General features: G+C 33.1%; 1 protein-coding gene across 2 annotated transcripts in view; it reads left to right on the top strand.

Annotated features, from left to right (window-relative positions):
• LOC118186822 (uncharacterized) overlaps positions 1–14,823 on the top strand; it is a 370,423-nt gene that overhangs the window by 77,881 nt on the left and 277,719 nt on the right. The gene's annotated exons all lie outside the window — the stretch shown is intronic.

The raw sequence follows: 14,823 nt of genomic DNA, 5'->3' as shown, positions 1-14,823 counted from the left end.
TGAAACATGTTCACAACAACAGCAAGGAATAATAATTCTATTATTCTTTTGATTTTTTAAAACAAATATATTAAAAGTTATAGTTCGGGGCTAAACGTAATAGCTGCGAATCAAAAAGAGCATTAGATTTAAGTGAATAAAGTTAAGGTCTTTCATGTGCCTTTCCTTAGATTTATGAGAATAGATGAACAATGTACGTCAACCTATGACACATGTAAAACAAGATGAGATAAACAGATGTTGAGTTGATTATGATAGCTGTTGTGTCTAATGCGAGGTCTATCGGTTTACTTGACATTATATCCTTCGGAAGGCCTTTGACTACGATCCGATGCGTAGCTATATACTCTTAGTAGATGTGGTCGGGGTTTAAATGTCACACTGTAATAAAATCTGTTCTCATCTTCCACAGCTATTTTCACGTCATCATTACGTACTTCGTAATATCGCACCACGAGGTGAGTATACAGCTTACAACCAACCACAATGATAGCCAGGATGATAATCACATCAGCCAAACTTCCACTAGAGATTATATACAGTTGCAGTTGTCATGCTTTTCAGCGCTGCACAGATTCAAGGGGAAGTACAAATTTTCTAATAGTATTAAAATAAAAAATAGGTAGAAATGTGATGATATTAACTGATGAATTTAATTTCAAATAAAAATGTACATTCGTTTTTAAAGTAATATTCAATTTTCTTTAAAGTACGTTTTTACATGTCGTATATACTCTTGTTTAAATGCTTCAAATTGTCGAAACTTGATTTTGAGGTATAATTTACGAAATATTAAAATGTTGAGCGTGTAAGAATGCAGGTTAGTTTTTTAAAGAAAATTTTCCTTGTTTTATTTCCAAAATTATATTGCATTTTCTTCCTCTTTACCGCGTGCTTTCATAGGATTATTGGAAAGCACGTCCATTGCTTTGTATGAAGATATGGAGTTCGAATTCCGGCGAGGGCTTTGCAGAGTTTTCAAGTCTCCTGCTTCGAAATAAAATGTCTAATGATCTCTACAAAATGAAGATTATTTCTCATTTGGTGAAACTTTATATTATAGTTTATTTGTAATTTATGATATATATATAATTTTTAGTCTACTATTTTGTTTTAATGAAATTACGTCAGCAACTATAATAAGAATAACTGTTTCCTATGCAATATAGACGGATGTATCTGAAATTATACAAGAATTGTGTCGTGTTTTTGAACGCGCGTATAATTTGAGGTTGAATTTTATTTTTGGTTATGTTAGGTTTACAGATCGAGAAGGCAAAACTGACATGAGTATGTACAGTACTCAAGGTGAAAAAATGAAGTTGGTTTAGGGGTAATGATCCAGAATGATCCAAAAATAATCCAGAAATCTCACGCAAATGAAAACTCTATAATGAAGTTTGGATATAAAATACACGACATATGTGTCTATTTTTATCTTATTGAGAAAAGAAAGGAAAGAGAATAATTTTAGCATCATTTGAAAAATGTATGAGTTATGTAATATTTTCAGTTAAAGAAATTCGATTTGTCAAAAATGCATTAAAATTTGTAATATATTTCCTCTATGAAAAGCATTCAGTTCGACGTGTCGAAAATTTGGAATTACTTAGGTTTGAATAATGGAAGCTCATTGTATAATTAAAGTTTTGTTTTTGTAGGCCATTTTTATTTATCAAATTGGTGAACGAATTCGCTGAAATTTTTTATATACTTAGGAAAGGGAATAAAATATTTAAAAAAATCTCAATACGTACTTTCTTTGAGGTACAAAAGACCGCAGAAATTTTCAGAATTTATAACCTTTAGTTATGGAGAAACAAAATTAATAAAAAAATAATAAATATTCTGTTTGTTTTAGTATTTCCATAAAAGCAAATTTTGGAATAGATTCTGAGGAAACATTTTTGAGCTTTGAAAACATTCCTTTTACAAAATTTTTCGTGGTAAGTAGCGGTTTTTATTTTCAGTTTTATTTTGTCGGCATTTGTCTTATCTATTGAAAGTCCTCTGGTTTTTTCTGGAGCAGTTGCGGAGACTGCAAGAATACAAATTACCTTTTCAAACTTTATTTGAAATGCAAGGCGAATTCTTAGCCACATGCTTTACAAACATTTCTAGAATACTCTTTCTTAATTTACGAAGTGCCATGGATGACTTCCTGACATTATTACTGAAGGATGAGAACTAGATCAGCACTTGTGAATTACCATTTTATTATTTTCTATTTTATTTTAATTGTTGCTCTAGAAATGGAAATTGGGGAAGTCAAGACAATTGGGGGAAGATAAGAAAAATAAAGCCTTGCGAAAGACTAAGTGAACGAAAATAATAAATTTGTAAAGATTCTCACTTTTAACGCTATAATTTAACTGAGTTTGATTCATTACCACTAGAATAAAGAGTTTACTTATGAATAAGTAGTTTAGAATAGTTTATTTTAAAGCGATGAAATTCATGCAAATGTATAATTAAAAATCTGGTGAGGTTCTATATGTAACTGCTTAGAGAACATTGCGTGAAAATGATTAAGGAAAAGCATGCAGCTTTTATTCAAGTGTTTTATCATTATGAAGTGTTAAGGAGACTCTATGGTTTTTTAATAAGGCTATTTTATGTGATCCTATCTTTGTCTGAAAGATTACATCGGAATGAGAGTGGATTCTTATTACTGAAAAAAAAAAAAAAAAAAAAAAAAAAAAAAAAAAAAAAAAAAGACTCATTTACACTGTTGGACAATAAAATCACAACACCATGAAGGAAAAGCAAATACAGAAAATATATTTATTGCACGTATACAGTATGACATGAAGACAAAATTGTTAAATTTGTAAACAGTTTGGGGGTTTACAGGGGAGCGAAATTAGTAGAAACATCTATCATCCTTGGCAGCTAAAACGGCCCTTACCCGACTAGGCATGGAGTCGACCTGGGCTTGGATGGCAGAAACGGGCCACTCATTCCATGCTGCTTCAAGTCTATGCCACAGTTCATCAACCGAATTAGCTGGAGAGGCGTGGCGGACCAGTGTCTCAGCAACCCATGACCAGATGTTTTCAATGGGTGACAGATCTGGAGACCGTGCAGTCTAGGGCAGCAATGGAATATCCTGTGCATCGAGGAAGGTCAGAACACGACAGCAATATGTGGTCTTGCATTATCTTGTTGAATGATGGCGTTTGATTGGCCTCGAAGATAGGGCACAACTACTGGACGTAATGTCAGAAATGTACCGATCAGCTTTCAAATTACCGTCGAACCGAACTAGAGACGTGCCTGTTGTGTAACCAATGTCAGCCCAAACATCACACCAGGTGCATGGTCCCTAGGCCGATATCTATGCAAGAAGGTGACATGCTGTCTTCTCGGAGCCTCCAGACATGAATACGGCCATCAGAATACTGCACGCAGAAACAGGACCCATCTGAAAGACGACATTCTGCCACTCCTATATCCGGCTTTGTCTTTTGTCGCACCAGATTCGCCGTCTCTCTCTATGCTGCACTTTCAAGGGAAGCTGAAGTAATGGTTTTCATGCTGACAGTTCACGCTGCTGGAAACGTCCACACACTGTACTGAAAACATAAACATACCCATTTCCGGACTAAGTGTCTGTGCTATGATTGCACGGTTTTGCAGGGCTGACCTCACAATATGTATGTCCTCTCAGGCGTTAGTCATGGGAGGGAGTTGAGATCCTGCATGCTGTTCAGTATGATCCTCCGCAACCCATTGATTCCATATTCTCATGACAGTGTTTGGATTTTGACCAGTGCGACAGGCGATATCACGGAAGGATAATCCACACTCTCGATAGGCAACGATCCTGCCTCTATCGAATTCTGACATTTGCTGGTAATTATTTCTTTTTATTATTCGAGGCATGACACGATATTCGGAGCAAACTCCGACTTTACAAAGTGCTTTCCGAATGAGAAATCAACTACACAACGTTTCTTTAATACAGTGATTCAGATGTCGTTTTTCCCTCCTGCTTCGTCTCAATACGCTGAAATACTAATCATTTTTCATATCCCAAACTCTTCTTCCTTTAATGTGATTTTGACGTTCGTAGTGACATTAGGAAATACAGGTTTTTAGTGCATTTCTATTGAGAGTTCTTTTGATGCTGGAGTCTCCACATATATGTCCGTTGCTTCTTTCTTCTGTTCTTTTCCTTGATCCTATTAAGGATAAACCTAGCTAAAAAGTTGTAAGACTGCTTGGCGATAAATTTCATCATCCACAGGTTCACAAATATTTATTTATAGAATCGATAGCTTTCTGGACATCATCTAACTGGAAGCTATTTGTGTTGGTATTACTTCGGCTGAGATTATTTTGAAATTTCTTTTAGTTTACTTTACTGAGATAGGTTTTCCTGTGAGGTCCCAGATCGAAAAATAAAATTGCATTGGCAAATGGCTAGAAGAAAATTCATTCGTTGTCATCGGTAAAAAATCTAGGATACACACTTTGTTAACATTATATCGAGGTCTTCCGAAGAGGATATGTGCTTATAACGTGTGGATATGGTTTGTTCTAATGACGAAGTTTACCTGCGGCCTAAAGGTAAAAGTCTCTGAAAGCTGGTATTTCTATCTGGGATTCGAATCCTGAAGAACGTGCGTTTCGTAGTTTTTACTATACGTAACATGAGTATGAGCCAGTTCCTCTTAGAAAGTCCTGCAAGAAGGCATTTCTTCCGTTAGGGATAGCTTCAAGTGCTTTGCCATAATTGAAAATGCTCAATGACCTAAACTCCATGACTAATTGTCCAATGTGTTTCATGTCCATGTTGTTACTCCATGACAATGTTGAAACTTGGAACATTAATAAAAGTTGACTTTAGATAATGACAAGTTCCCAACGCTATCAGTTCATCGGTTTTGTAAATTTCTTCAGAATTGTTGCTGAAAAAAGGGAAGTGCTGTTTATCCGCTCTGAGTTGAAAGCAGGAGTCCAAGGTCTAGAGATGAATATTATTCAATTATTTGGCCGCCTTGGATATCCCTTATGCAAAGCCAAAATTATCTCAAAATTTCATCGCTTAGTGAATTTAATTTCCTTGAAACTTGGAACATTAATAAAAGTTGACTTTAGTTAATGACAAGAGTTTCAATCCAGTTCCCAATGCTATCAGTTCCTAACACCGTAGCATTTTCCCGTTTTACTACTATTTCCATCAACAGATGGCATTACTTTCGTTTTCTCTTTGCTCCACTTGTTGACTTTATTATAAATATGGTTATTGCTTATCTCCCTTTTACAAAATTTTTTTTCCTGAAGAAGTGGGACTTATATCTGGTCGCCTTTGAAATCGATACTTTTATTTTCCATCAAAGCTATGTGTGAGTCTGTTCTTTTTATCTGATTTTAAATTCTACACTGGCATGTTTCTTTTCAAATTAGGTGTTACTCTTTGTTTTGTAAAAATATTTTTTAAGATACTATTTTACAGTCTGTATAGTCGTAACCTGCTTTACAAACACATATTTAATATTTTTATCTAGATGCTCTATGTGTTTTCCCATTTCGAATAGCAAATTGCTTAAAACTGGGATCATTAGCACACTGATGAAGCAGGACAATTGTTAATGTTAATCAACACTTCAGGCTCTTTTTTTCTTAGTTTGATTTCATATTTGCTTTATTAATATCCTGCAAGGCTATTTTTATTCATTGTTAAAAAATGATGCTTTAGATGAATGAATAAATATATAACAAAGATTTATAAAAACATTTCCGTTTCTTTGTAACCTTCCTGATTTTTTCAAGTAAAACTCCTCAAAATATGACCCGCAGAATAGGAATGTTTTCATTTATCAATCCAAAGCTAGTTTGCCATTTAAAATGTATTTTAGCATAACATATTTAATAACTTTTTCTAGCGCGTGTCCACTGTTGAAATTTTTTTTTTCTGAACAACACGAATAAATCAAAATTTAAGTCTAAGATGAGCATAGCTCTGGGTTTCCATATAAATTTTCGGTACTTACGTATTATCGCCTAGTACCGTAATAGAAATGCCTAGAGTGTGCACGATGCCGAGTTTGTGCACCTTTTCGATGTGTATTTTTGAGCGTATCATCATTTGAACATATATCTTATTTTTGAGCGTAAACAGATTCTGGACGAAATTTTAGCGTAGTTTCTCAGAATACTAATAAAGTCCATTGTTTAAAATTAAGGGGAAAAATATGCTTCTTTATAAACACCGTTGGTACTTCGATATACAATAAAAAGAACGCATATGAAGATGGCGACGCTGTTTTACTGATGGAAGCTACGAGCATGGTTGCCTGAAGAATGTTTATGCACGTTATTGCCATAATTTGGCATATTCCTGAAAATTTGGCGACTTCTATTAGCGTGTTTGCGATAATACCATATGTAACAAAATGTCTAGTTTTGATTTCGCTTTCTCGATGGTGTACTTTATATTTTGTCTTTTGTCTCTACTTTATATTTTGTTTGCCCGAAGATATACTTTATATTTCGTTTTCTTATTATTACTTTCCGAAGAGCTGCAGTATGAGGTTAAAAATGAAACTCATTTCGAGCCTGCGTTAATCAGTACCTATAGTAATCTATACCGTTCACGGTATCTATCTAAGAGAAAAAACAATAATTCTATATTCCCGAATGTGAAGACAAAAAATAATTTTCAGAACGAATCTTTAGATACATATATCTTATTTTAAACGCATGGCACAATTCTTTTTTAAAGTTCTTCTCGCTCGCGTATGAGCTTACACAAAAGAAAGGTATGAGCTAACAATGCGTGTACTAAAAACATCAGCTACATTTCATTAACTGGAATCATTAGGATTTTAAACAACTGCACAATGCATACTTAAACCTTTAAAAGATTGCGTATTTAAAAATGCCTTGTTTAAATTTGCATTCCTAATTTCCTATGCGTTTAACTTAAAAGCGATACAGAAACAAGAAGTGTCTTTAGAATCAAGTGCTAAGAAAATACAGGATGAGCATCAAGCATTTTTCTGATGACAAAAACTTTATTGCGTGAAAAATGTTATAATTAAACGTCAGAATGATATGGTAATTATTTATTTTTTATACAACGTTACTAAAATTGATTTCATGTTCATCATTTCTTTTTCCCAACGTTTTCCGCGCCCTTTGAATATGAAAGCTAGTTATTTTTTATGTTATGAAGTTATTGAGTTGTGAACCTATTGAAATTTATAGCACAAATATGTTAGAAATCTTGCAAAAACGTGAAGATTCATTAAAATGATGACTATTTTTTGCCATGCTGCCTCGACATTCGTAATGCATATGGTTGGACGACTCATAAAAACGGTCTTCTTAAGACCACTCCCACTTTTGCTTTGTAAAACTGGAAGAAATTTTAATTCAATGCAATTAAATTTTAGAACTAAAATTTTAATGAGTTATCTTCAAATTTATTAATGGAACTTCCATTTATGTATTCTAAATTATTGTTACTTATTTTTATACTAAAAATAGCGTTCTAGTGGCGCTATCTGAGAAATAAATATAAATAACTAAAAGCGGTAGATTGCACACTTCACCATTACCTAGACATACGTAGTTTTCTAAAAATGGTAACTGCAATAATTATTTTTATTATAAACAGGAATGAACATAATATATAAATAAATTTAAAACTGTACTTTTTTTGCAGCTTAAAAATTTTCAAGTAGATATTCCAGTTTTCGCCACGTGGTTTTCAGCATTCGTTGTGTAAAATTTGGTAATGTGTCTATCATTCTAGCTTTCAGAGTATCAATAACACTAACTAATGTGGCAAACACTCGATACTTTATATGTCTTCTATCCTATCCACGAAATGTTATCAAGAATCTCGTCGCCCACCACTAGGTCAGCTATTTATTGGAAAGCCATCCGATTCTTGAAAACCTTTCAAATGAGATTCGTGTGCTACAAGGGGTTACAGCCGAAAACATCGCGGCCAAAACATTACGGAAGAAAACGTTGCGGAGAAAACAACGCAAGGCGAAAACGTCGTGACACAAAACATCGTGGGAGAAAACATCGCAAAGAGAAAACATCGCAGTTCTAAAACATCGTGGTACAAAATATCGTCGTCCAAAATAAAGCGGTTCAAAAATTTCGCAGTTTAAAAACATCGTCGTCGTAAATATCGTGGCAAAAAATAAAGTATCTACAAATCATCGCAAGACGATAACATCGCAGATGTGCTTTTTTCAGGTTTTAATAATTGTAAATGGATATTTCCATAATGACTTGTGAGCGCAAGATGGAAAGAAGGATAATTTTTACTTTCATATTTTTTATTAACTAATAATTGTTTTCTGAAAAAGTAATAAGGAAATTCAAGCATTGAAATTTAAGGCAACTTATAGCACTTAATAGAATTTTAAACTGACATAGTTAACTAACAAAGGTCATTAATAAATCATTTTTATAAAGTTTTCTCTGGTAATTTTTCATTAAAAGTATAAAAAAGTTTAGAAAAAGGAAGCTGCCTAACTGCATGACCTTATCTATAAAGAATTGCCAATTATGAGATTATTTTCTTCACTTTTGTCAATCTAATACTCTTATAATGAAAATTATTTCTTGTTCTGCTTCAATTTATTCGTAAGTATTAAGTTTCCTTCTTACTTTTCAACAAAAATTTATTAATTAATAAAAAATATGAAAGTAAAAATTATCCTTCTTTCCATCTTGCACTTACAAATCATTATGGGAATATACATTTACAATTATTAAAGCCTGAAAAAAAGCATGTCTGCGATGTTATCGTCCTGCGATGATTTGTCGATACTTTATTTTTTACCGCGATATTTTCGACGACCATGTTTTTAAACTGCGAAGATTTTGAACCGCTTTATTTTGGACGACGATATTTTGTACCACGATGTTTTAGAACTGCGATGTTTTCTCCCAAGATGTTTTGTAGTACGACGTTTTCGCCGTGCGTTGTTTTCTCGGCGACGTTTTCGCCCGCGATGTTATCGGCGGACACCGCTACAAGGTATGGAGAGTTGCACCCATAAAAAGTTCTAAGTCGCCGAAGATGCGCCATTTAGTTTCGATGATATCACAAAACATATTTAACGTTTTCTTTTATCGACGCCATTTTGTCGCTAATTAATTTTTACTTGGCGTCATCTACTGGTAATAAAGCTATAACAATAGAACTACGTAATAAAAAAAACACATTTCTATCTTTCGCAGTTATTTTATACAAAATTTTAATACCAGGGAAGCACTTTATAGTTATCCTGAATATCGCTCATATGTGATCTACTCATGTTGAGTAAGCAATAATCAATAAAGGAGAAACATGAAAGGTGCAGTAAAGAGTAACTAATAATTCTGACTAGGAACACAAATGGCAGATGCAAAACTTTAGAACCAACCTTATCATTTCCTATCTGCTTTCGTGCAATATCTAGACTAACTAAGACTGATTAGAAAAGCAAACATATAAGTTATTTCTCCCGCCTTCCTAGCGTGCCTTCGTGGTGTAGTGGTTCTGCGCGCTGGATTGGTATTTCAGAGGTTTGTGGTTCGATTCCCGACGAAGGTGATTGCTCATTTTTCGGCTATCCGACCTTCAACAAAAATACTTAATGTCTCTACAAACATTAAATAAAATACCTTACGTTTTTGGCATTTTATGGCTAATTTTAGACATGGACTTTAAAATGTTACGAGTGGTACATCAGAAAAGAATACATCTTTTGTGATATCATACATTCACTGACTCTTATATATTTGGTAAGTGTTTCTATTTATTTATATAACTACTATGCGTCATACTTCACATCGCCTGAGATTCAAAAGAATATAAATGAAGATGTCCAAGAATTATAACAGCTTACAATGATGAAAGGAACTTGGCACTTGCGAATAAATGGAAGAGGACCGTATGGAGTAATGAATCTGCGTAGCATGCCTTGGTGTCAAACCTTGGCTAGGTTTGCATATGGTGTAAGCAGCCATCAAACTGTATTTGTGTAATTGTATTTTTTAATTTCTTTGTCTACAATGCTTTGTCTCCAGACAACACATTTTTAGTTAATTAGCGCAGGCAGTATCTGTTCCGGTGAGCATTTTTCTTGCCTTGCTGTGTGTTAGCATGTAATGATCTCATGTGAAATGAATAGTATAAGAGATCTGTTAGCCAAACATCCGCAGTCAAGTTTTCAAATTTTATCTGAACCGAAAATCTGTAATATTTAGTACGACAACTTATCTTACCATTAGGGTTTATATAATTAGACAGAGTTTGGAGAAATTAAAAAAAGAATTCAACTCACTATTTTGGGTTTCAGCTAACCTGGTGATAGTGTTAGACGTGTACAAATTATCGATTCCTCTCCTCAAACTGAGTTTAGACTCAAAGTGCTGCTGCAGTGAACATGGATCGAATCGCCTGTCGAAGAATTTTGCTTTAAGATCATTTTTAGGTGCCTGCAAGGTGTGGCTGCTCTGGAAACTATACAAATATGTTAAAAAACTAGTTTTAGATATTATTCCGATCTGAAGATAAGTTTTTACTGATGAAAAGTAGGAATCAAAGTTATTTGTCGGTAATACTTCCATTATAAAATAAATAAGGAAGAGTTTAATGTAAAAAATTAGCGCAAATATAATTCTGTATAAATAACAGTTTCCTTAATTTTTTAAACAAATGAGGAAGATTAAATGTTTAAATTCAAAGTCCTTTTACTCTTTGCATTAGGTCAAGCGTATCGCACAACTTAAATATAGCTCTTGTTACTTTAACCGGTACTCTTTCACTCTTAATCAGTGCAAATATGGAAAGCACTTACATGAAAGTCCATCAGCTTAATCAAGCTGTAGAATTTAACAACCAGACCTTTCTGCTTTCCAACTATGAAAAGAAAAATAATCCCAATCTTATTCATCTAGCGCATTACTTAAGCTAAATAAAATTGAAATTCTAGTAGTTTATCTCCAATTCATATATTAATGGATCAAAAATTGAAAAAAAAAGTTGACTCAGTCTATTTTAAAATTGCCCCTTCAAATATCATCAAACGGAAAGGTTACCTCCATAATAATAGTAGTGTTTACCAGATTCAATTGTCAGCCATAAAAACAGTAATTAAAACAGGCATCTTGTAAAAAATCTCAACGAACTTACCATAAAATCTGACTCCAAAGCAGCTATTTTAGTTATTAAGAATCCTTTATTTCGCTTTCCATTAATTTCCGACATAAATTCTCTTCTTGCTTTAATACCAAACTACCAAGTTCAAATATCATGAATCAAAGGACATTGTGGCCATTTTGGTAATGATCAAGCAAATGAATTATCCAAAGGTTTGGTTTTGTTTATTTAATTACGGCAAAGCACACTAGGGCTATCTACCTAAGGGGAGGGATGCCTTCGTGGAGGACTTTCTAAGGGAAACTGGCTCGTATACACGTTACACCTGGGGAAAACCACGAAAACGCCCATGCAGCCAGCCCGTTCGCGGGATTCGAACCTCGGACCGAACTACCAGTGTTCAGCGGCTTTACCGCTCCGCCGCTGGTGGGCGAATTACCCAAAGGAATAGCTCTTCATCAAGATTGTTCTGAAATCCTCCTTCTATGGCCTCGTTCAAATTTCAAATACCAACTATAACATTTTGCTTCAAAATATTGACGGAATAATGCTTTACAGGGCAGACGCACGTTTAATTTGATTCTCAGTGTAAGCTTCACATCTCTGTACACAAATCCTTCATTAAATTAATATATATAAAAGACACAGACGCTTCCCCACATATTTCTATGCAAGAAATATGGAAAACTCCAACATCTCTACATGTGGGGAACAGGGAACTTCTGTTTATTACACTTTCTCATGCCCTTCAACTGAGCATAGTCACATACAATTCCCACAAACTCCTCTCCTGGAATTCCAGAGGTTTCTAATTAAAGATAAACATCAGTATCTAGATTTTCAAAAAATTATCCAAAGTTTCAATTGATTTCATTCTCCCAGTTTTACATAATGATTTGAGGCCTCTTTCTACGGCTAGACTTTTGTCGAGTACCTCATGCTACATAAATTTAATGAAATTTTATATCCTGGAAATATGTTCAAAAGACTTCTTTCTACTTGTGAAGTTTATAGACTGTAATAACCTGTTCCAACATACTATTTTAAATACCTTTTTTAAAACTGTAAAAGTTTCATGTCAAAATTATTTTCTGCATTCCGAATTTTAGCATTTCCAAATCCTTGACCTCTCAAATTCTTCCTCACAGTGTTTTTTTACGTTATTTTCAAATGATTTGACCCCGTGGACACTTCTTTTGTATTAGCAATACGGTTCATCATAATATTGTGTTCCCAGTACTAATTATATTTATCTCATTATATTTAGCAATTACTTATTATGTTTATCTGTTAGTTTTGTTATATCAAAACAGATGTTTTCCATTTGTGAATTTCAGCTTGAATTGAAATTATATTGTAATCTTCTTATGTTCTATGTCATTACTTTTAATAAATACTGGATGTGGGATGTAAGGCGAAATTGCACAATACTTAAATAATGGGCGAACTCTGGATTCTTTGGAAAGCTGCAGTTACTCATCTCCTCAATCATGTTTTTTTTTTTTTTTTGTTTTTGTTTTTGTTTTTTGTTTTTTTTGTTTTGTGTGTGTGTGTGTGTGTGAACTCTTATAAAGCTTGCAATTTTTAGCGGTTTAGTCAGTATTGAAAGGCATTACCAGTTGACTCATGCTATATTTCTGATATCTCCCATACCTATTATGCTTCTGTCAAAGAAATTTTGGAAATTATTTTTAATTTTATAGTTATAAAATTTTAATCAATATTTCAAATTTATATCTATAATTTTGTATTAAAATATTGGATTTTTATGTCTAAGATATAAAACATATTATTTGCAAATGATTTTAGGAAAATATATTTCAATAATACTTCACATAAGTCATTTTAATTATAATTATATTCTCATTTGGAAAATATCTGCTCAAATTCCGTTTCGTTAATCCATAATGTAATGCACATGAACGGATTTGTATTTTAACCAGTAATCTTATCATTTTGCCTATACGGTCATACGGTTTCTATACGGTTTCTAATTTCTTCCACCACAGTGTACTAAAAGCACAGAATTCTTTAGTTAATGGAGAGCTTGTGGCATCTATCCTTAGCCGCCTCACTACTATTTGTCCTAGTTTGTGAATTATATCAATTTTATTTAGTCTTGATAGCCGTGATTGCTCGCTGAAAGTTGAAGCTTTTAGGCCGGCTGTAGGCTTGAACATCTGATATTTTAATGAGTTAAATTTTACTTTAACTTTCTTTCAGTTCTTCAGTTTGTTTCAGTTATTCCTACAGACTGACGAAACTGTTTTTATTATTACACAGGTTATGTTACAGTTAGGCTGACGAACTTAAGGTTTACTTTAACCTTAATCTGGGTTGGAATTATTTTACTTAGAGATTAAGACTGGGATATAAATTCTCCTGACTGTATTCGATTATCTAGAGATCAACATTTAGAGGGGCTAAGTTCCGTTCACATACTACAACTTTATGTGAATTACGAAGAAGATACATTATTTTTTATTATAAATACTTTAATATCTGGAATATATTTGTATAATGAAATAGTAGATATAGTATCAAGGATATTCAAACAAGTATACAAAATTTCACTAACATAAACACGTCTTAGTTATAAATATCCTGAGCTTTAAATCAGTTATATTTTTTCAATACTTTGACATTCTAAAAGTAGATTCCTGATAATGAATTATTAAGCAATTAATAATTTACGTTAAGCAGAATTTTTTGAAAACGAATTTTACATCTGGTGATAAATACCGTTATTATTAATCTAAATTAATTAATCTCGTTAGGAAGAATTCTAACTTTGTAAAATTGAAGAAATCATTTAACATAAGGCTAACTGAAGCTAACGAATAAAATTTACACAAATTTTGTTTATAACGTCTTCCCGTTCCGTTAATAATTTAACTTTTCTCTCCCAGAACACATTTTTTCATTTAACATCCTCTTTCTTTTCAAAAATACATAAATTACGAATATAATAATTTAGTAAGACTTACAAAATATAATTGATTGCCTGAAGTTGATTATTTGCATCCTTAAAAATCTGAGCTATCGTACGTTACTAGTACTAGTATTTACCTTGAAAGATTTATACTATATCAATCTAAGAAAAGGATATTAGTCGGAATAAGAGAATTTAAAGTATTCTAGTTCGAATTTGAGAAAGGTTGAAGCCTACCTTCTAAAATAATTTAGAACTTTTAGGGTCTAAATTAAAAAGATTTCTTTGGAGTTCCTGCAGTGCCTGCTTGAGTGCAAAAAAGGATGAAAAAGTGTTTTGTTTTCTATCATAACTGGATTATTGGAAAACACTCTAAGGCTATCTACCGAAGGGAAGTGATGCTTTCGTATAGGATTTTTTCTGAGGGAAATTGGCTTGCTTCCACTTTTCACATAGAAGAAATGACAAAAATTCCCAATTAGCTAATCTTTTCGCAGAGATTTTTCACTTGGGGAAAACTACCGGTGTTCAGCGATTTTTGCATCTCGACTGCTGATGAGTTAGCTTTCCTTCCGTCTGGCAAACTTCGGGTAATATTTATAATAAATTTAAGTAAATTTAATTTTCCAACTGTTTTGTAATTTCACTTTTTATCTCTGAATGGTCAGTAAACATCAGCTAGATGCGGATTAAAAGCTCCGAGTTAGATTTGATAGTAGAAAAGCCTTTATAACTTCAAACTGTGCAAAATTCTTAATAATTAAAATGA

Source organism: Stegodyphus dumicola, chromosome 8 (genome assembly GCF_044657685.1).
Source record: "Stegodyphus dumicola isolate Sdum_Otavi_A_Nest chromosome 8, ASM4465768v1".
NCBI classification, from domain to species: Eukaryota; Metazoa; Arthropoda; class Arachnida; order Araneae; family Eresidae; genus Stegodyphus; species Stegodyphus dumicola.
Note: the sequence above shows the minus strand (reverse complement) of the source record. Positions and strands in the feature narration are given on the sequence as shown.